Source organism: Palaemon carinicauda, chromosome 18, assembly GCF_036898095.1.
Source record: "Palaemon carinicauda isolate YSFRI2023 chromosome 18, ASM3689809v2, whole genome shotgun sequence".
NCBI lineage: Eukaryota > Metazoa > Arthropoda > Malacostraca > Decapoda > Palaemonidae > Palaemon > Palaemon carinicauda.
Window position 1 is genome coordinate 78145901 of NC_090742.1, and position 22098 is coordinate 78167998.

The 22098-nt window shown below is 45.5% G+C and overlaps 1 long non-coding RNA gene across 1 annotated transcript in view; it reads right to left on the reverse strand.

Annotated features, from left to right (window-relative positions):
• The window catches only part of LOC137657116 (uncharacterized), a 39402-nt gene extending 19802 nt beyond the window's left edge, over positions 1-19600 (reverse strand). The window contains exon 1 of the long non-coding RNA XR_011047113.1: positions 19471-19600. This is a non-coding gene — a long non-coding RNA (uncharacterized lncRNA). The remainder of the gene's footprint in view (positions 1-19470) is intronic.
• Between the last annotated feature and the right edge of the window lie 2498 nt (positions 19601-22098).

Genomic DNA, 22098 nt, shown 5'->3' on the forward strand with positions numbered 1-22098 from the left:
CACGAAACCAACCACAGAAGACTCTCCACCTCGCCTGGTAGACCCCTGCGGATGACTATCGCAGGTGACGCGACCTCCGCCCCGCGACTGTAGCGGGTTCTCTCTTCTTGAGGAGGAGGCGTAGTGTCTCCAGGCGTGAAGCCGAAGCGATGCCCTGGCTTGTGAAAGATGTTGTAGTGTGGTTGTTTGAGTAGCCTGTGCCGTGGGAGAAGCTCTCCCGGGAGTTCCGTCACGGGAAGCAGAGGGTCCGGAAACCGCTCCGCGTATAGTCACAGTGGAGCTCTCAGGACCATCGAAAGGTTGACAGACAACCTGGTCTTGTTGAGACCCATTCTCAACACACAACAATGGTGGGAAGACGCAGGCGTCGATGTTGTCTTACCATCACCGGAAAGCATCTTGCCAAAGAGTCATGGGGTCTGAGACTGGGGGGAAGAACAGCGGAAGCTTGAAGATCCAAGCTGTCGCGATCAGGTCCCCCAGGCCAGGACTTGCTGGTTACTAAAGGCCAAAGACCCCCAGGTACCCTCTATCTGCGAGGCTCTACTCAGATAGTCGGAGAGAACATTCCTCTGCCCGGAATGAGCGAGCCGATAGTGGTATTGAGAGGATCTCGGATCATCTCAGTATCTCTACTGCAAGATGTGAAGGTACGAAAATGCGTCCCTTGCTGGTTGGAATACGCCAGTACCATGAAGTCGTCGTGCACGGAGCGACTCGGCAGGAGCTATAGGATCTGTAGAGGGGCCAGACTACGGCCCCTAAGTCTGCCTGAATGATGGAGTGGTATCCTTCAGGTCCTGACCATAGCCCTGAACCGGAACATGCCCCCCCCCCCCTTTTCTTTGACGAGTCTGAGAACAGCATCAGAGTGATACTGATACTGACCGGAGTTTTTCCTCCCAAAGGTAAGGCAAAAATTTGATCCTCAAGGGTATAGAGGCTTCAAGAGGCTTCATGGGGTGACGCTCCTCATAGAGCCTGTATATCCTTGATAGCCAACACTAACCATAAAAGATAGCCCACTTATCTTGGCAGACTGAAGCAGATGATGATATGTGGTATTCCGATATCTGTTTTACAAGTTTCTGAAAAAATCCTCTCTCTAAGAGGAGATACTGGATAATCTCCACCGAGTTTTGAAAAATCTGGGCATGTGGCTGGCATAGGAGGACCAGTAGAAGGTTTGGATACCATTCTATCTGCAGCCACTTTGGAGCAATTAGTGTCAGGTTGAGGCTGGAAGATACTAATGTCCCGTTAAGTATACTTCTTATTAGGCAAAAGGATGGAAAAGCATATACAGTACATTAAGGCTCTCCAGGGGGATGTTGTAAGGCGTCGTTGAACACCGCTTCTGGATCCAGAACCTGTGAGCAGTATACGATACCGGTAGTTTCTGGTTGAGTGAGGTCACAAACAGGTCTAGTGTTAAGAACCCCACAAAGTTATGATCTTGTTCTCTATACGAAGATGCAAAGATGACTTGGATCAAACTATTTCCATTTTCCTACTCAGGTTGTCCTCTAGGGTGGTCCTTTTGCCAGAGATGATGCAGGCTGACAGTGGGATCGCATTGATCTTCATCTACTCAAAATGTTCACTAACACTTAGCAAAGCTGCCGTGAAATAGTACCTACTTGCTTGTTTATGTATGCTACCAAGGTGGTGGTGTCACTCATCAACACCACAAAGTGGTCTGTCAGGAGAAGAAAAAGTGTAGGAAAGCTAGAAGTGCTGCCTTGAGCTCCAACACAATGTGTTTCTGGTGGTCTTAGTCAAACTACCGGCCTGGTGCAAATGCTGCAGACGGTGTGCCCCTCTCCCTTCTTTTGCTGCATCCATAAAGAGTCTTGACTTCGAAGGTGGAAAGAGAAGGGCTGAGCCCTTAAGGAGATTAGATTAGTCTAGCCATCTCTCAATGACTCGTCTTTGCTCTTTCTTACCAGAACCTGCTTCTTGGGAAGATTGCAACTCTGAAACCAGTGTTCCTTCAGTTGTCACTGAATGGAATGCATCCAGAAACTTCCTTTGGGGACTAGACATGCAAAGAGCCCAACAGCCTCTGCCACTTATGTATTTGCAGCTGAGAATGTCAACCGAAGGGAAGTACCACCTTCCATGGACAGGCTAAACGATCTTAAGAGGGGAAGACTCCCACATATCATGTCTGTATATAATCCGAGATAAATCAATCTCAGTCAGGGCAAGAGAACTAAGTTCTCTCAATTTACCACAATCTCAGATCGCGGCAAAACGAAAGAAGCATATCCCGGTGAAGGAGAAAGGTCTCTCCTGAGTTGTCCAGGCAATGTAACAGACCTATCCCGTTGGGATGAGTCCAGATAGATAAAAAGGTGAATACCCTGATGAATACCTGCGGTGCTTTCAACAGACCAAAACGTTTCACTTTGAACTGGTAGATTTTCTCCCATATGACAAACCAGGGGTACTTCCTGGAGGAAGGATGTATTGGGATCTGGGTGAAAGCATTCTTCAGATCAACTGTCGTCACAAAGTATCTGTAGAAGGCCATACCAGTGCACCTGAAGAAAAATATGCAAATGCTCAGAAGAGCTAGCATTCTCCTGTAAGAGTAAGCTCTCTAGTGAGAGCTTGTGCTCAGGAGCAAGCGAGTGCTCAGGCGAGAGTCCTTCTTACACCTTGAGTGCACACATCTAGGCAATTTGCAGAAGTCAGGGCCAAGAAAATACCTTCTTTAAGGGCAAGTCCTTATCCAAGGCTTGACGTAGAGGCTCATAAGGGGCTCCTTTCCATGAATGTAAGATCTTGACAACATTCCAAGGAGGTGGTCTAACTTTTGACTGAGGGGAGGAACGCTCAAAGTTCCGTATGAGGAGTGACAATTCCGTCGAAGAGGAAATATTAACTCGATTCAGTTTGAAGATCATGTTCTGGCTGAATGAAAGCCTTTTCCCACTGACACTGAGTAGGTTATTCCACCTTGAGGAACAGTAGAAATTCTGCTACTGCTGGAATACAAGCACTGAGGGGAGACTCCCCACGTCCATGAACTCCAAAAGAAGGACCACTTCGCCAGATACACCGCAGATGAGGATTCCCAGAGGTATCTTGTCATGCACCTAGCAACAGGCTTCGAAAAGCATCTCTTTTTGAGTAGTTGCTGGATAGCAAACAGGTGTGAAGACATAGCGATGGTATCGCTTGGTGGAAACTCTTGCCGTGCAGTTGTCTGAGTAGCTCGGGAAGTGGAGGGAGCTCTTTCTGTGCCTCTCCCAGCAGATGCAGAAGGTCCAGAAACCATTCTGCATGCTGCCACAGTGAAGCTAAGAAGGTCATTGCTAGATTGGCAATGTCCTTACCCTGTTCAATAACTTCCTTACTAGGCAGAAGGAAGGGAATACATGGATGTCCATTTGTTCCATAGGTGTTGAAAAGCATCCTGCAAGAACGCTTGTGGTACCGATACTGGTGAGTAGTACACTGGATGTTCCAGTTTAGGGACATCGTGGACAGGTCGATTGCCCACCTGGAGCCAACTATCTGACTCCTCCTGCTCAGATTGCCGCAAGTACGTTGTTCTTGCGCAGGATGAAGCATGCTGTTAAAGATACCAAATTCCCTTCTGTCCACCTGAGGATTTTCACAGCAAGCAGGCATACATGCTCTGACAATTTCACAGCAAGCAGGCATAGGTGCTCTGATATGGTCTCCCCATGTGTATTTAAGTGGGACACTACTGTAGTGTTAACGCTCATCAGCACTACAATGTCCTGAAAGGAGATGATGGAAGTACATGAGGGTCAGGTAGGCTGTCCTCATTTCCCGAAGATTATGTGGTTAAGTAAGTATGTTGAAATCAGTAAACCCAGACTAGCTAGTGCTCCTTAGAGGAAGCTTTTATTACAGCTAGTCTCCTTAGTGTTCGCTTACGGGTAGGAGACCGGTCGGTAATGAGCAATCGAACAACTACTTCCATATTTCCAATCTATTGTTGGACAAGTAAGTCCATCTACAGACCCGTAACACAGACCAGGGAAGCGGACAAACGTATGGGCATAGCTCAAATTATTAATAGTTTCTGGAACTCGGTGGGCGAATGTTGAGAAACGTTCGTAACTGAGACCTCCTCCTTTCTGTGAACGATGAAAACGTTTGTATTTCTTCGTCTCCAATCGGCAAAACTGGAATAAGTTTCGGATTTTCCCTTTCAGGAAACTGATTCACTTATGTGAAGTTTCTAGTCTCAGAATTTAGAAAAAAAAAAAAAAAAAAAAAAAAAAAAAAGAGATCTCCGGTCGAAAATTAGGAAAGAACTGCTTGGGATGAAGGAAGACCGCATAACCAGTATATCTGGTTACGGGAGGGAAAGAGTAATGCATAATCTGGTTTCCCATTAGGAATATATCCATCAGCACTAATGATTTATTAGAAGGGGATTTCTAACTGTAAAATTATCTATAGTCCTCGTCGGCAGTAAGATTGCTTGCTCGCATATGTGCATGTCCGTCTACGGCTGCGCATGCGTAACCTCTTTGCCTCCGGGTAATCGTTTGACAATGAGTCTAATCTCGCTTGAGGGAATAATGTATGTGCGACGAATCGCAACATTATTGCCTAAGGAATTTGATCATCGACTAGCTGTAATATAAGAAGTGAGTTCATGCCCTCGCGAAAACAACGCATACAATTAGGTTAGCGATCATACCTCCATTGTTTGCCTGCCTGTCTTTTGGGCCGGGCTTGCTAACGTTGATAAATATATTAAAAAGCTGACAAAGTTTGTCTGGTAAACGTTATGAAAAGCTGACAACATTCATTTGGCCACCTTTTGTACGAAGCTTGCTATTGCTCGTAATCGTAAGCAGAAAATAACAATTTTCCATTGGGAGTAAAGGCTTGAAAGAAAAACCTTGTGAGGGTATATATCACAAGCCCTTTGTGCTAGTGCTACAAAGAGCTCTCCATTTCCTTGGGCTACAAAGCCCAAGAAAATAACGCAGAACAATTATATTTTACAAAACTCGGTGTCTAACAAAAACTCGTGTCCCTGGCCGACGCATGTGGATGACTCAAGCCATTGGTAATAAACCACATTTGTGGCAATAACCCTGAGGTTTTGTCTTGGTGAGATCGCATGCGCCATAGGCGTTCGTTTCAGCCTTTTATAGAGGTTTTATGAACTTCTATAGTTATGTAAAAACTTCTTAGGGAAGAGAAATACGAGGGGGGGCCCCAAAAGTAACTGGAATTGTGTCATAGAATTTTATTCAGCTATTGTTACATGTTTATAGTCTTATCACCTTCAAAGTACTCTCCATTTGAAGCAATGCACCAGTCCAGACTTGTTTTCCACTGTTGAAAGCAGTTCTGGAACTCTTGTGAAGTTATTATTTTTAATGACTCCGTCGTTTTCTTCTTAACCTCTTCGACGTCTGCAAAACTTTTTCCTTTGAGGACTTTCTTCATTCGGGGGGGGGGGGGGGGGAGTCACAGGGAGCAAGATCGGGTGAATAGGGAGGGTGGGTAAATAGGGTCACGCCATTCTTGGTCAGAAACTGTCTCATACTCAAGGCTTACCAAGGACACTCCAAAATCAAACCAGTGTTCTCTAGTCTTGGGTAGTGCCATAGCCTCTGTACCATGGTCTTCCACGGTGTTGGGTTAGAGTTGTCTTGCTTGAGGGTACACTCGGGCATGCTATTCTATCTAGCTTCTTTTTCTCTTGTTTTGTTAAAGTTTTTATAGTTTATATAGGAAATATTTATTTCAATGTTGTTGCTATTCTTAAAATATTTTATTTTTCCTCTTTTCCTTTCCTCACAGAGCTATTTTCCTTGTTGGGGCCCCTGGACTTATAGCATCCTGCTTTTCCAACTAGGGTTGTAGCTTAGAAAGTAAAAATAATAATAATAATAATATCCCATAGGATGAAACATGGGTCCTTCACAATAATCCTGAGACTAAAGTCCAGTCAATGCAGTTGAAGCACTTTGACTCACCACCCCCAAAGAAGGCAAGAGTGCCACCTTCTGCAGGAAAGGTCATGCTTATCTTCTTTTGGGACCAATACAGAGTAGTGGTGATGGATTTCCTGGCCAAGGGTACCACAATTAGTGGGACTTACTATGCTTCCCTACTGCGTAAATTGAGTAAATTGCAAAAATTCAGCAAACTTAAAAGGCGTGGCATGCTGACCAGAGAAGTTTGACTCCTGTAAGACAATACTCCTGTCTACAACTCGCATATTGCCAAGATAGAAACGCACTCTTATGGATGTGAAATTCTTCCTCAACCCTTTAATCTCCTGATCTGGCATCATCTGACTTTTGTCACTTTTCAACTATGAAGTCATTTTTGAAGGAAACACGTTTCTCAGATGATGAGACACATTCCTAAAGTGGAATCATGGTCTGAGGCTCAACCCACCGACTTTAACAAGGTCTCCAGAGTTACATAAAATGATGGGAAAATACACAACCGGTGGTGGTGCCTATGTAGAGAAAGACTAATAACTGTTCCAAGTTTTGTCTGTCTATATCTGTTGGAAGTGGGTCAGGGGAAATTTTTTATGAAAACCCCTGGTACATTGCATATCATTATTTTAGGTTTTAATTTACCAATTTATCTCTTCTCGGTGTCTGCAACCAGGGTTTGAATCTTGTTTGCCGCTTCATCTCTTATATTTTCATCAGCAAAGTTGAAAACAACATTTCCATTTGAAGTGGACCTTATATTAAAAATTGGTGTATCCTTAAGTGTATGTTCAGCCTCATTTTCCTGTCAGTGATTGTAGTTGATGCTTTAGTTGTTTTATTTACCAATAGCTTTTCCCTTAACTTTGTCAACATATATCAATTTCTTCTTTTTGGGGTCCATCAATGTTAGAAGCGTTAACTTAATTGATTTCATACTCTTTGCTACATAATCCAGCTTCTAAGTAACATCATTTGTTATTGGGTCAAAATTCTAGGTGGAATTTGCTGCATCCACAGTATGCGCAGTGAAATGATATTCCAATTCGGCGATTCTCCCTTCATGTTAACCTCTAGTGAGGTCCCGCGTCTTTAGCTTTCTCCATTTTTGGCATATTCGTCATTGATATTTTGCCTTCACCTACATACTTGGGGCAAAGCCATTTCTTTTTCTTTAAGTTAACATCACTGGTCTTAGTGTCTATAGAGAAACCCTTCTTGTGGTGGAGGGTCCTTTCCCTTCACAGATCCATAAGCAAGGCAATTTCCTACCATGGTGTAATTTTATTTTCACTTATGTTCCTCCATAAGAATAAATGACAAATTCGTAGATAATATTTATTTTCCCTAACTATACAAACCTTAGCTATTTAATAGGGGTACTACTTTCGGCGTAGCTGAAATGACGAGCCATTAATTTTTAATGAGGGTTTACTACTCACACCGCTAGTTAGCGGGGGTAGGGGAGGGTAGCTTGCTAACACCCCCCCCCACACCTGTGCTTGAGCTCACTTTGCTTGGAGGTAGGACTTCAAGGGGATAGGGTTGGCGGGAAAATTTGATTAAATAGGTAAGGTTTGTTTAGTTAGGAAAAATACAAATTATCTACGAATTTGTCTTTGTTCTGTAACCGGAATACAAACCATGCTATTTAATAGGGGTGATTCACCCATTAGGAAGAGTGGACGTCCCAGCCAGTCTGGCTTTTTGGCTTTGCCCGGGGGGCTCCTTATCTAAGTGTGTTAGCACTCAAGAAATAAGGAGCCCCTGCACCTCGCTAAAACCTTGCTACACAAGGTCTGCGGCGTACGCAAGCTGTGTGTGAAGGTATGAAGAAGTGTGACTCCTCATAGAAAGTTGTTCCGAAGTTCTTTAGATGGAAACTTGTAGACTAGGACTTTCCCAATACCACCTCGTCAGGGTATGGGGACGTAACAGTATTAATATTAATACTAGGAACACAAGGGAGCATGGTTTACCTGCAGTGGTTTGAGGTCAGCTATGCAGAGAATCCAGGATGCTGCTTTCCCCAAGGGAGGGGATGATGAAGAAAAGAATAAGGGCCAGTCAAACCTTTTCATTTATGCAGACTAAAACTGGGTAACAATGCCCTCAATCTTCTGCTACTTATCCAATAAGGAGCTTGAGGTTTTAAACCAGCTGTTTTGCAGCCACCACAGGACCGATAGAAAAAGTATCGAGTCTCCTGTGGGTTACGTCTTGCAGGTAGCGGGATGTGAACGTGGTCTGCCATTTCCACTCCTCAGCTTGAAGAACTTGCGTCACTGAAAAATTTCTTTTGAAGGTCAGAGACGTAGCTATGCCCCTGACATCATGTGCTCTGTGGCGACGTGACTGAGGGGGGTTTGTATTCAGTGCCAGGTCAATGACCCTGCGAATCCATGCAGAGATGGTGTTCTTGGTGACCCTCCTCTTAGTCTTTCCTGTGCTGATGAATAGTGCTGGCACACGAGGACGGGCTGCGGCTGTTCTCTTGAGGAACAGCCTCAGGCTCATTACTGGGCATAGCAAGAGATGGTGTGGGTCATCTGTTACAGTAAGGAGACTAGAAATCCGGAAGGAATTGTATCGAGGATCCGCTACTCCCGAGTTCTGAGTCTTAGCAATAAACTCAGGGACGAAGCTGAACGTTACCTCCCTCCATCCCCTTGAATGGGCTATGTCATACGAGAGACCACGAAGTTCACTGACTCGCTTGGCCGAGGCCAAAGCTATCAGGAACACCGTCTTCCGAGTTAGGTGGCAATCTGATGCCTGGCGTAATGGTTCATAGGGAGGTTTCTTAAGAGACCTGAGAACTCAAACCACTTTCCATGGAGGAGGTCTCACTTCCGACTGAGGGCAGGTAAGTTCATAACTCCGTATGAGTAGAGAAAGTTCTAGCGATGAAGAAATGTCCATTCCTTTCAACCTGAAGGAGAGGCTTAAGGCTGAGCGATAGCCTTTCACTGCCAAGACTGATAGGCGCATTTCTTCACGCAAATACAAGAGGAACTCCGCTATTGCTGGAACAGTGGCATCGAGTGGAAGAATACCCCTTCCACGACACCAGCCACAGAAGACTTTCCACTTTGCCTGGTAGACTGCTGCTGATGACTTCCACAGATGTCCAGACATCCTGATTGCACCCTATTGCGAAAATCCTCTCTCAGAGAGGAGATGCTTGACAGTCTCCAGGCATGAAGTCGTATTGAAGCTCCGGCTTTGTGGAAGATGATGACGTGTGGTTGTTTGAGTAGATTGTGTCGTGGAGGGAATTCTCTTGTCGGCTCCGTTAGGAGTTGCAGGAGGTCCGGGAACCATTCTGCGTGATGCCATAGCAGAGCTATGAGGGTCATTGAAAGAATGACTGATGTTCTGCTCTTGTTGAGTACCCTCCTCATCAGACAGAACGGGGGAAAGGCGTAAACGTCAATGTTCTCCCACCGTTGTTGGAAACCATCTTGCCAGAGAGCCTTGAGGTCTGGGACTGGGGAATAGTACAGCGGGAGCCGGAAGTTCAGGGCTGTTGTGAAGAGGTCCACAGTCGGAGAATCCCACAAAGTCAGGACTTTGTTGGCTACTAGATGATCCAAAGACCACTCGGTACTCACTATCTGAGATGCTCTACTCAGGTTGTCAGCGAGCACATTCCTTTTGCCCAGAATGAAGCGTGCCGATAGTGGTATCGAGTGCATTTCGGCCCATCGCAGTATCTCTACTGCTAGATGGGATAGTTGCTGCGAAAAAGTACCTCCTTGTTTGTTGAAGTAGGCCACTACTGTGGTGTCGTCGCTCATTACCCCCACAGAGTGACTTGCCAGGTACTGTTGGAACTGTTGAAGGGCTAGAAAGACGGCCTTCATCTCTAGGAGATTTATGTGGAGGTACTTTTCTGACTCTGACTAGAGGCCTCAGGTCGTGTGGTGCAGGACGTGGGCCCCCCACCCTTTTTTAGAAGCGTCTGAAAACAGCATCAAATCCGAGGGGAGGACGAGAAGATCCACTCCCTTTCGTAGGTTCTCGTCTGCCACCCACAACTGGAGGTCCGTCAGTTCCGCAGGTCCCATGGGGATCTGGATGTCCAGGGCCGGGGGGGTCGTAAGCTTCATTCCACCGGGACTTGAGTCGCCACTGGAGGGATCTCATCCTGAGGCGATCATTGGGAACTAGACGGGCAAGCGATGAAAGGTTACTGAGGAGACGTTACCACGACTGGGCTGGAAGTTCTTCACATCTGAGAAAAGGTCTTGAGACCTTCCTCAGCTTTGCTATCCTGTCGTCTGATGGTAAGGCTTTGTGGAGAGTGGTGTCTATTATCATGCCTAAGTATAACAGTCTTTGAGTGGGAAGCAGGGAGGACTTCTTGAGATTTACCATGATCCCCAGATCTTGGCAAAGTCTCAGAAGTTTGTCTCGGTGTTGAAGAAGGGTTGACACCGAGTCTGCTAGGATTAGCCAGTCGTCCAGATAACAGAGGAGACGGATGCTAATCCTGTGTGCCCAAGATTATACTAGGGTGAACACTGGTGAAGACTTGTGGTGCTGTGGAAAGACCGAAGCACAGCACCTTGAACAGGTGTTTTCTGTTGTCCAGGCTGAATCTTAAGTACTTCCTTGAAGAAGGATGGACTGGGATCTGGAAGTATGCATCCTTTAGGTTCAGTGTGCACATGAAGTCTTGCAGTCTTACTGCTAGTCTGACCGTGTCTGCGGTCTCCATGCTGAAAGGAGTTTTTTTGTCAAACTTGTTCAGAGCTGAGAGGTCGATGACTGGTCTCCAGCCTCCAAACGCCTTCTTTACAAGAAAGAGTCGAGTGAAGAAGCCTGGGGATCTGTCGAGGACCTCTTGGAGAGTGCTCTTCTTCAACAGGGTCTGGACTTCTGCCCGAAGGGCTTGCCCCCTTGCCGATCCCATGGCAAGGGAGTTCAATGACACTGGATTCGTCATCAGGGGAGGTAGAGATGTTATGACCGGGACGGGATATCCTAGATTGATCACAGAGATTGTCCAGGACTGTTTGCGCAACTTTGTGGGTATCCCCCCCACTGGCAGACATGCAGGGAGACTGCCTATCCTAGCGTTTGCGGCCTCGACTGCTTCCTCTAGGATTTTTGCCTCCCCTGGCTGACTTTTTGTCTTTCCTCACTTTGACAGGAAAGGGTTTAGACACCATCGTATTCGCTGCCGTTGTCGTCGTAATAGTCTTGGCTGGATGGGACTGCTGTGGTGCTGGAGGCTTACAGGCTTGGATGTTAAAGTCCTATGAAGGAGGGAGTCTTGATGTGACTTCCTCCACCTCTCAGCAGCATGTTCCACATCCTTAGGCTCGAATAGAAAAGACCCCTCCAAGGAGGAATGTTTGAGCTTATTGATCTCAGCGCTAGAGACCTTCTGATGGAATCTCTCAGCTACTGTATCCCGGCGTTTCAGGATGGCATTTGCCCACAAGTTCGAGACTTGGTTGGCCAGAAACTCGATCGTGCAAGTACCTGAGAGTAGGAAGGTTTCCATAGCTTTCCTGGTACGTTCCTTGGAGAAATCCCTACCAAAGGTCCTCAACCAGATATCAAGCCACGAAGTAGCTTGCATAGCACACTTTGCGACCTTCTCCTGATAGAGGATCTTGGCTGCCGAGAACGAGACCTGCCGGTTGGAGTCTCTCTCAAGAGGGACTCCCCTGGTTAGCTCTTCCAGCGAGTGGTGAAGTGGAAGAGCTAAACAAGGCTCTTCTAGGATCTCGAAGTACCTCCTCTGCTGTATGCGAGGAGGTGGGAGGAGCTTGTTGGTGGTGCCGGAACGGTTGGAGGAGGACATCTTGGAGAGCTGTTGGTCGATCTTGTCCCTGGTACTCTTTACCCCTTGAGACCAGGGCAGGGGTGCACTGGTCTCAGAGGGCTTTTGATTACCAAAGGAATGGTCTAAGACCGTGTCTTTGCCCTCTCGAGGAGGGATCTCTGGGTCAGAAAACCCATTGAGTGCCCTCATTAGAGTCAGAACTTGCCAAAACGCGTGTTCTGACTCTTGCTAGTCTCCTCCTGTTGTAAGACTTGCAGTGAAGTCTCCTTCTATCCCCGAAGGCTCTTCTTGGGGAGAATCGCGAACATTCCCTGAGTGGCTACCTGGCTCCATCCTAGCCCTAGTGGAGGACTTAGGCAATGGTTTGAAGTCTTTGGATTCCTTCTGGGGAAGGATGTAAGACTCCAACATTGATGAGGGTGGCATGTTCCTTCCAATCCGGACTGTGTGGAACTCTCGACGCCAAGAGAGGATTCCTCTATTGGTGCGATGGGGGAGAATCTTTCTTTGCGTGATTCCCACGGAGACGGGAGATCTTCGTCTGAAAGGGAAGGAGAGGCAGTCCGAGGAATAGGAGGACCTTGCCTCGAAGGTCTGGGTGGAGTCAGCTTCGTCCTCGGGGAAGTGACCGCATCCAGAACTCCTCTTTTCCTCTTCAGTGGGGTAGAGGAAGCCATGGTTCCGTGTCCTAAATTAGAAAGGACAGGCTTGAAAGCCTGAGTTACGGCTCTGATCAGGGCACTGAACCAGGGCTGTTGGCTGACAGACGCACTGTCCGACATACCCCTTGAAGGGAAAGGGACTGAAGGATCCCTGGGAGGAGTCACTGGAATAGGTGGGTTCACCTGTGGTAGCTTTGGTATCCTGAACCCTTCTGGAAGTTTCCCTTCTCCCACAATGCGTGGTGGTATGCGCTTGTGGGGAGGGGAATGAGGCGATGACGACCTTACCGGACGTCGTTCCTTGCAATGCGTAGGCTCGGGCGCGAGAGAATATTGACGCTCGAGCGAGGGAGAATAATGGCGCTCGCGCGAGGGAGAAAAATGGCGCTCGCGCGAGGGAGAAAAATGGCGCTCGCGCGAGGGAGAAAAATGGCGCTCGCGCGAGGGAGAAAAATGGCGCTCGCGCGAGGGAGAAAAATGGCGCTCGCGCGAGGGAGAAAAATGGCGCTCGCGCGAGGGAGAAAAATGGCGCTCGCGCGAGGGAGAAAAATGGCGCTCGCGCGAGGGAGAAAAATGGCGCTCGCGCGAGGGAGAAAAATGGCGCTCGCGCGAGGGAGAAAAATGGCGCTCGCGCGAGGGAGAAAAATGGCGCTCGCGCGAGGGAGAAAAATGGCGCTCGCGCGAGGGAGAAAAATGGCGCTCGCGCGAGGGAGAAAAATGGCGCTCGCGCGAGGGAGAAAAATGGCGCTCGCGCGAGGGAGAATATTGGTGCTCGCAAACTCAAGACTGATGGCGCTCGCGCAGGAGAATATACACGCGCAGGAGAATCTCGATGTGCGCGCGGGCTAAGGGCTTGGGGAGCACGGGAGAGCGTTCGGGCGCATCTGCTAAAGGCTTGGGACGAGCGGGAGAGTGTTCGCACGCATCTGCTAAAGGCTTGGGGAGCGCGGTAGTGTGTTCGCGCCCATCTGCTAAAGGCTTGGGGCACGTGGGAGAGTGTTCGCGCGCATCTGCTAAAGGCTTGGGGTGCGCGCAGGACAATGTCCCCTAGCGCGTGGGCGGGCAGTAGATTCATGATGGGCACGCGGGAGCATGGGAGAATGTTGGCGCGCATCCCTAGGAGAGGGTTGGCGCGCGTGCGCATGGCACGCGCGTATATCCTTGTGAGTGCGCGCTGGAGAAGGTTGCCGCGCTGGAGAAGGTTGGCGCGCTGGAGAAGGTTGGCGCGCTGGAGAAGGTTGGCGCGCTGGAGAAGGTTGGCGCGCAGGTGAGCGCTGGCGCGTTGGTAAGGGATGGCGTGTAGGTGAGGGCAGCATGGTTAACTCATCTTCAAGCCTGCTTGCAGGAGAAAGTTGGCGCGCAGGGTTTACCTGGCGTGTAGGATGGGGCTCCGCATGGCGCGTAGGAGAGTATGATGTAGGGCGCGCATGCGCACGTTCAGGAGAATGTTGGCGCGTTGGAGAGTGCTGGCGCGTGGGAGCCTTAGCGCGCGGGAGCACTGGCACGCAGGAGAGCACTGTTGCGCAGGAGAACGATTGCGAGCAGGTAATTTGTGCGCAGGAGAACGTTAGAGTGCAGGTGAGTATTGGCGCACAGGTGGGCGCTGGCGCGTAGGAGATCGTTGTCACGTATGCGTAGGGTGCGTGGGCGCAGTGTGCGCAGGGTGCTCGAGAGAGCCCTGGCATGCAGGAGATCGTTGGCACTGGGGCGCATGTGCACATGAGGGCGCGCATGTGCGCATGAGGGCACGCATGTGCGCATGAGGGCGCGCATGTGCACGAGGGCGCGCATGGCGCGTGGTGGAGCTATGTTCTTGCTGGCGCGTATGCGCATTTTGGCGTGAAAGCACTTGTTGGTGCCCTGAGTTAGGACGAGCAGGAGGATCAGCGCACTGTAATGTTGGGGCCTGACAAGCTACTGATGAGCGCTGGTCAGGTTTCGTGGGCACGTAGCGCGTAAACTGTTGGCGCACAATAGCACATTCAGGTGGAGCCTTGTTAGGCCCATACAGGAACGGCGATGGCAGGTCGGCAGGTCTGTCGGGTCGAAGGTCAAAGTGTCCTTTAAAAGGACGATCTTCCACCGAAGGAGATCGCGAACGATCTGCTGAGAGGTCCAGGACCAATGCAGGTGCAGTGATGGAAGATGAGTCTGGAGGTCCTCTGCGGGGGACTGCATAGATGTTGAACCAAAGAGGCGCCTCCTCACCGCAGGTGAAGGAAGGCCTCTATGGCGAAGAGGAAGGCGAGCCTTCCGACGGATGCACCCCCTGGGGGCCGTTGGATCAGCAAGCTGACCTTCAGCAATCCTCCGAAGAGGAGTCTCTGTAAGTGAACTCCCCCGAGGGAGAGAAACACTAGCAGGAGAGACTGACAATGGACTTAGTTTCCCCCTCATAGGATGATCAGGAATGGGGGAAACTAAGCAGTCAGCTACCGTAGAGTCTGGAGTGGAAGAGGAGATGGGTGAAACTGCATTGGATACCTTTGACACTACAACGTCGACAAGAGACAGAGGATCAACCTCTGACGGTGACGACGATTGCTTAACAGCAGCACCCAGGCGGATATAATCAAGCAAGACCTCTTTGGAGGGCGAACCCATAAGCCCCAAGGAGGACCAAAGCTGAAAAAGGGAAGTTAGTGACATGTCCTCCCCCTGGGGGAGAGATGGAGCTGCTTCACAAGGGGAAGCAACGTCATCTCTCGAGACCCGAGGTTGGTTAGAAATAAATCGGTCTACGCTACCACTCGACGGTCTCTCAAAAGAGACCGACCGAGTGGGAGCTTCAGAGGAGGTTTGGGCAACGGAAAAGGAAGCCCAGGGTTTTCCTTCCTTAGAAGCAATCTTCGAAGGAGAAATATCCCGCTTGGACTTCTTCCATCGTCGAGAAAACCTCTACCACTGGGAGGCAGACCAGTCCCTACACTCACTACACTTGTTGACACTATCACACCGTTGGCCCCTATAAGAAGGACAAAGGGCGTGAGGATCAGTCTCGACCGCCGACATGAACGTTCCACAGGGGCAGTCGGGAAAACCAGGGCCGGTGCGCATGGTCGCAGAGGCCAACTTAACGTACACAGTAACTAGAAAAAGAAAGAGCAAAAAGTGTTAATGGCCGCCAATATGACGGCGAGATTGGCGAGGATGAGAGCTGACACGTCCGACCACCATCTGAGCTGAGAGCAAAGTGAGCTCAAGCACAGGTGTGTGCGTGTGGGGGGGGGGAGGTTAACGAGCTCCCCTCACCTACCGACGCTAACTAGCGGTGTGGGTAGTAAACCCTCGTTAAAATTTAAGGGCTCGTCATTTCAACTACGACGAAAGTAATACACCTATTAGATAGCGTGGTTTGTATTCCAGTTACGGAACAACTACGACTTAAAATCTTTCATCTACAAATTTGAATGAATAAAAAGAGAAAGAGAAAGAGAGAGATCGTGCTGCACCGGTGATATGTCTACACTCTAGCATGATGCACACAGACCTTGCCTCGCGGTCAGCAATGCAAGGCAATTGGCTTCCAATTAGTGAGGTTAAGAATATTGAATCAACAGCACTGGCTATGAGAGCTGCTGCTTGCATGAACAAACAAAGTAGGAAACAGAATTCCTTCAGGAAGGAATCTGTTCCTTCAACTTCAAGGATGACTAACTCCAAGGCGACAAAAGTAAGAATCCTGCGTTCACCTTTGGCTAACCTGAAGAGCTGTGGGAGACATATTATCATTAAGCATGTCTCAAACTCGAGGACAATATACCAAAGCGCGATAGTGTCATACCTGGAACAAATCCATGAGTGCTGATAAAAAATGCTGAAAAAAGCTTGAAAATTTGCCAAAGTCCCTCGTGAGTTGAAGAGCATGCCTCCAATGGCATATAAAAGGGACTACTTAGTGAGTAAGCAGGGGTTGGCAGGGTTCCATACTTTTGGCTGGTAACTACCGGCCAACGCTTCCATGTCACTTCACCCCAAGGCTCTTCACCTTAAGTTACTTCACCCCAAGTCACTTTGTACTAAGTCAGCTCGTACCCAAAGTGCAATGCAGCAACAAGCGGATACCTTATAAGTACCATAGAAAATGGCTGTTATCTTCATGAGAAAATCCATTAGAACTTACAGCTGATCCTATTTTATATTTATATTGGGTAGGTTTGCTAATTAACATTGAATATTAACAAGCAGGCCACTTGCTGTACGGTGGTACGCAGTTACGAACATATCTAATGAGCACCAGCATTATGAACATTGAGTCGAAGCGACATGAAAGTATGAAATAATGAGAAGAAAAATCGCAAACGTATAAGTTACTTTAATTGTATCTACGAATATGTTGGCTAATTTGGCTAATGCACTAACACTAATTATACACTAACAGGCCTTTGCTCCACCGTGGCTCACTTTGCTCAATCAAACATTATGTTACTGCTCCTCTGTTCTGATAAGTGGTACATGTTGCTCTACGTGGGTTGGCCGTGTGGGCAAGTATTTTCCGGACAAAATTCAGTGAACCCATCACCTATTCACGACCCAACAGCCTGGAATAACTGGTTATTTGGGTACGATGTGACTATGGTACGAGTTGACTACGGGACACAGTGACTCGGGGCACAGTGATTAAGGTACGAAGCGACCTAATCCCCCGGCTAACTACCTATATCTTATTATAAAGTTTTATCTGCAGTATTCAAGCTTTGCTTTTGCATGTTTGTTATCATTCGCTTGTGTAAACGACATGGTTTACATTTCTGCTGGAACCATTAGATATTACATCCTCCTCTTTCAGGGGACAAACTTGGCATATTACAAATCTAGTGAAACAGAAGACAAGGTTGTAAAAAAATATAAAAACATGTGTGAAATGATTCATAAGAATTTAAATTTAATTCTATTGTTTCTAATTGTTAGGCAATGACTGGACCAGAAAAAAGCTTCCACAAACAATTGTGAATACTGATGAGCAATAAAACACTCAACTATCAAACATCAACAATAAAATTTGAAAACGGCATTGATGTTTACATTTCATTTCACTGATACAGAAACACACAAACCTGAACATAACCATATCTTATTTACCATGATATTAAAGTATCATACCATTACCCATCTTACTACATATATATTTAAGTAAACTGTTCAACTTGACAATATTAGTACTTTTTCCATCTATATCACTCAACACCACCAAAACCAGAACCAAACTCAGCAATCAACAGCGACAAAAAAAAAAGAAAAAAAAAGGAGTTACTTTTTTTTGTCTTAAACAATTTCTGTAAGTGCAACATTTAAACTAATTTGTTACCACCTCATTATACATTAATAGTTTACTTATATTTTCATACAAAATTCAATTAAGCGATGTCAAAGTTGGAAGTGTTTGTACCCAAAGATAATTAAGCCCAAGCTTCATATTTAAGTTAGTCAAAGGCTCTCCTTTTATTTATCTTTGCCCGAAGCTGTAGATCGGGTTTGGTTATGGATCATGCAAGACCAAGTAAGAATTAGAGGAGCTTTTAGGCTAAGGTGCGTCTATTTCTTTCATTCTATGGGTTAGCTAAAGTAAGGTAAGGTAAGGGTAGGTTATGTAAGGGTAAGATTAAAGAGTAGGAGAGGCAAGCTACTGGTAGGAAAGGGAAGCTAAGGGTAAGAAAGGCAAGCTAAGTGTAAGAAAGGCAAGCTAAGTGTAAGAAAGGCAAGCTAAGGGTAGAAAAGGTAAGCTATGGGTAGGAAAGGTAAGCTATGGGTAGGAAATCTAAACTAAAGGTAGGAAAGGTAAGCCGTGGATTGGGAAGGTCAAACAGGGGTAGGTAAAGTTATGGTAGATAAGCCGTAAGGGTAGGTAAAGGTAAATATGAAGTATGGTATGAGTAGGTATGGTATGAATAGGAAGGTATGAATAGGTGAGGTAAGAGTAGGTGAGGTAAGAGTAGGTAAGGTAAAAGTAGGTAAGGTAAAAGTAGGTAAGGTAGGAGTAGCAAGGTATGAATAGGTATGGTAAGGGCAAGTAAATTGAGGGTAGGCAAGGTATTAATAGGTACTGTGTGAGTAAGTAAGGTATGAGTAGGTAAGGCAAGGCAAGGTCAGGTAAAGTATGGGTAGGTAAGGTGATGTTTAAATTTAGTGAGGTAAGGGTAGGTGAGATCAGGTAAGGTAAGGGCAGGTGAGATTAGGTAAGGTAGGGTCAAGTTAAAGTGAGGTTAGGTAAGGTGAGATTAGGAAAGGTAAGGTGAGATTAGGAAAGGTAAGGTGAGATTAGGAAAGGTATGGGCCGGTAAGGTGAGGTTAGGTAATGATGGCTGGCAAAGTAAGAGTAGGTAAGGTAAGAGTAGGTAAGGTAAGGATAGGTAAAGCAAGGATAGGAAAGATATGCTAAGAGTAGATAAGGAAAGGGTAGGGAAGATACGCTTACGGGTAGAGAAGGCAAGGGTAGGAAAGATTTGCTAATGGTAGGGAAGGTAAGCTACGGGTAAGAAAGATAAGCTAAGGGTAGGGAAGGTAAGCTAAGGGTAGGGAAGGTAAGCTAAGGGTAGGGAAGGTAAGCTAAGGGTATGGAAGGTAAGCTAATGGTCGGGAAGGTAAGCCATGTACCGTAGGGAAGGTAAACTATGAGTATGGGAGGTAAACTATGGGTAAGTAAGGTAGGTACAGGTAGATAAGGTAAGAGTAGGTACGGTAAGAGTAGGTGAGATGAGGATTAGGTGAAGTAAGAGTATGTAAGATAAAGGTATGTAAAGTGGGGTTAGGTAACTACAATATTAACAAGAGAGTTTATTTTGTTAAAAAGAAATCGTAATTTGGTTTAAATCAGCTTTATTGCCTTTCTAGTCATATTTTTAAAAAATTCCAAGATAGGCCCTACGCAAATTCTCACAGCTAAGCCTACTCTGACGGTCTGCCTAACCTAGTATGAAGTTGCTAATCTTGAAACAAAAAAATATAAGCCTAGGCTATAAACTACACTTCTATCAGACTAGTTTCACACCAAGAAAGAAGACCATTTTCTACTGTAAAATCATTTAATATCAATAAAGTTCTTACGCATTACCTTAATAATAATGGGAAACTGACGAATTGCGCAGTAGTTTAAAATATAGCCGTTCCTTGTTGCAACTTGACAGGGATGAGAAACAAGTGATGGGAGACATTACTGTTCCAAACTTGCGGCAACCTCTTACACCCTCGAAAAGGTTCCAACAATGTTTAACCAAATTCAACGTTTTTTACCTTATTTATTCCTTAATCATGTTGACCATTCTATTTAATTAAAAACTGCACTGAATTGCTGGTATAAACTGGAACTAGAACTAGCAGTATTGAGATTGATAGTACTAAAATAAATTATTACTATTGAAAGATATATGAAAGATATACAGAAAGACTTCGGAAGAGAATAGAGAAGATTTTGTAAACTTATTAAGCAAAGTAATCTACTTTTTGAAGTTCTACGACAATAATGAAAATAATACATATTTCGATAATATAATTTGATACTGACTTTATTAGCTATTCTCTACTAATATATATTTCATCCCATAATTCATAGAGGTTGACTAATATGAAATTATATGACTCCTGTTACTGCTCTTTCTAAATATAAAAGAATCTTTTCTCTTTCGTTCGAACTCTTTCTATATATCTTTCTATATCAATAATTATTTCTACTACTATCGATATTACTATTGCTAGTTCTAGTTCCAGTACAGAGAGAGAGAGAGAGAGAGAGAGAGAGAGAGAGAGAGAGAGATTATGGGTTAGTTATTCTTCGGAATGATATGGCCTTATATCAGTACCTAACATGTCTCGGCTCAAATTTCTGTAGGATGCTAAAATAACTTATCAAAATTAGCGTAGACCTCCTGTCTGTTCTCTGACAAAGGAGAGAGAGAGAGAGAGAGAGAGAGAGAGAGAGAGAGAGAGAGAGAGAGAGAGAGAGAGAGAGAGAGAGTGAGAGAGAGAGAGAAGAGGGGTGGTAATATTGTTACATTCACAAGGCCTTATGCCACCCTGGGTAAGTGTCCTAAGTGTGTTGTAAGGTACGAGGAGTTATGTGAAGTCTTATGTGGACCTCTAGACCGTGAACAATATATATATATATATATATATATATATATATATATATATATATATATATATATATATATATCATTCACCAAAGTCGTAACTAGACCTTCAGGGACCCTCCTTCACACCCCTTCATCACTCATTTAAAGGTTTAAAGGCCGCTCATGAATGGCAGGACAATGCCCTTGAGACTGACCATATTACATATGCTCAGCACCCAAGATCCCTCTCCAAGGAGGGTCAGGCAATGGCTGCTGATGACTTAGCAAATAGACCTCTAGGTTCCTCCAAACCCCCCATCACAAGGACGGTGAGTTGCAATGACCAAAGAAACTAACGAGTTTGAGCGGAACTCGAACCCCAGTCTGGTAATCACCCGGAAAGGACGCTACCACCAGGCCACCACCGGCGACACCGCCTTTCAAGAGAATAAGCATATGCGTAGTAAGATTTTGGTCTGCAGAAATAGTCTTTTTGATCCTTAATGATCATATGTTGTAAGTGAAAAATAATTACCGTCAGCTGCTATATTTAATTTGTACTTCACATTAGCATCTTATTCATTCGATTGTCCCGCCATATCTTGAATAATTCATAACCTAACCAATATGAGAAGTTAAAATCAAAACGACAATCCAATTTGTATATATATTTGTGGGCGCAAATCACGACCTCTGCATGGAATTTTTTAAGTAAAATTATTGTATTTTTGCCGAAGAGAACGTCTGTATTTTGTCTCAAATATAATTTTTAATGAAAACAATTAGTTGTATTGCTAAAAAGAGTACTTTATATATATTTACGCAAACGCGTTCGGTCCCATACACGACCCTCTTCTGACCTGGGTACCTATTTATTTACTTTTTCTTCAAGAATTCGAGGGAAAGGTACTCATTTTAGTATCCTATATACAGTAATATGATTTACTGAGGGAGAGGTTATCAGTTTTCTTAAATTCTCTGTGATATTCGTAAATAAAAGTTTGCTACGTCTCCCTTAATTATATTCATCGTATTTCTTTCCCTATTCGTTTATACATTTATATTTTCTATGTTGAAATTATGCTGAGAGATACATAAAGTGTAAGAGACGATGGCTAAATATGTTGAAATATTAAAATTTACTCCCAAAAATACGCAGATGAGAATATGTTATACTAGCCACGTCATACTCATGTGTGAGCATTAGGCAGGTTACATGTAGCGCACATATTTCTCGATTTGAGGGAATATGATGATTATGTCCTTATGATCCCCCCCAACCCCCCCCCCCCAAAAAAAAAAAGATCTGAAGTCCGATTTCTGAAGACGTGAAATTTTCGTGGGTAAATTGCTATTACTTTTTTTTTTTTTTTTTTTTTAATATTGACCATTTTTCACATTTCAGTAAGAATAGATAATAAATCCCATACCCTACAATTTGCACATTTACTTAAAAAAACGAAAAAAAAAAACAATCTAAAAAATATAGTCTCCTTTGAAAGTAACCTCTATACAGTATATATTAGAATAAATAAAAACGCTAAGACAGTTTCCAACGTATAACTATTAGATCACAGAATCATCTTTAAAATGGTTTCAAATAAAAATGTAAAAGGAGTTTGAAATAACTT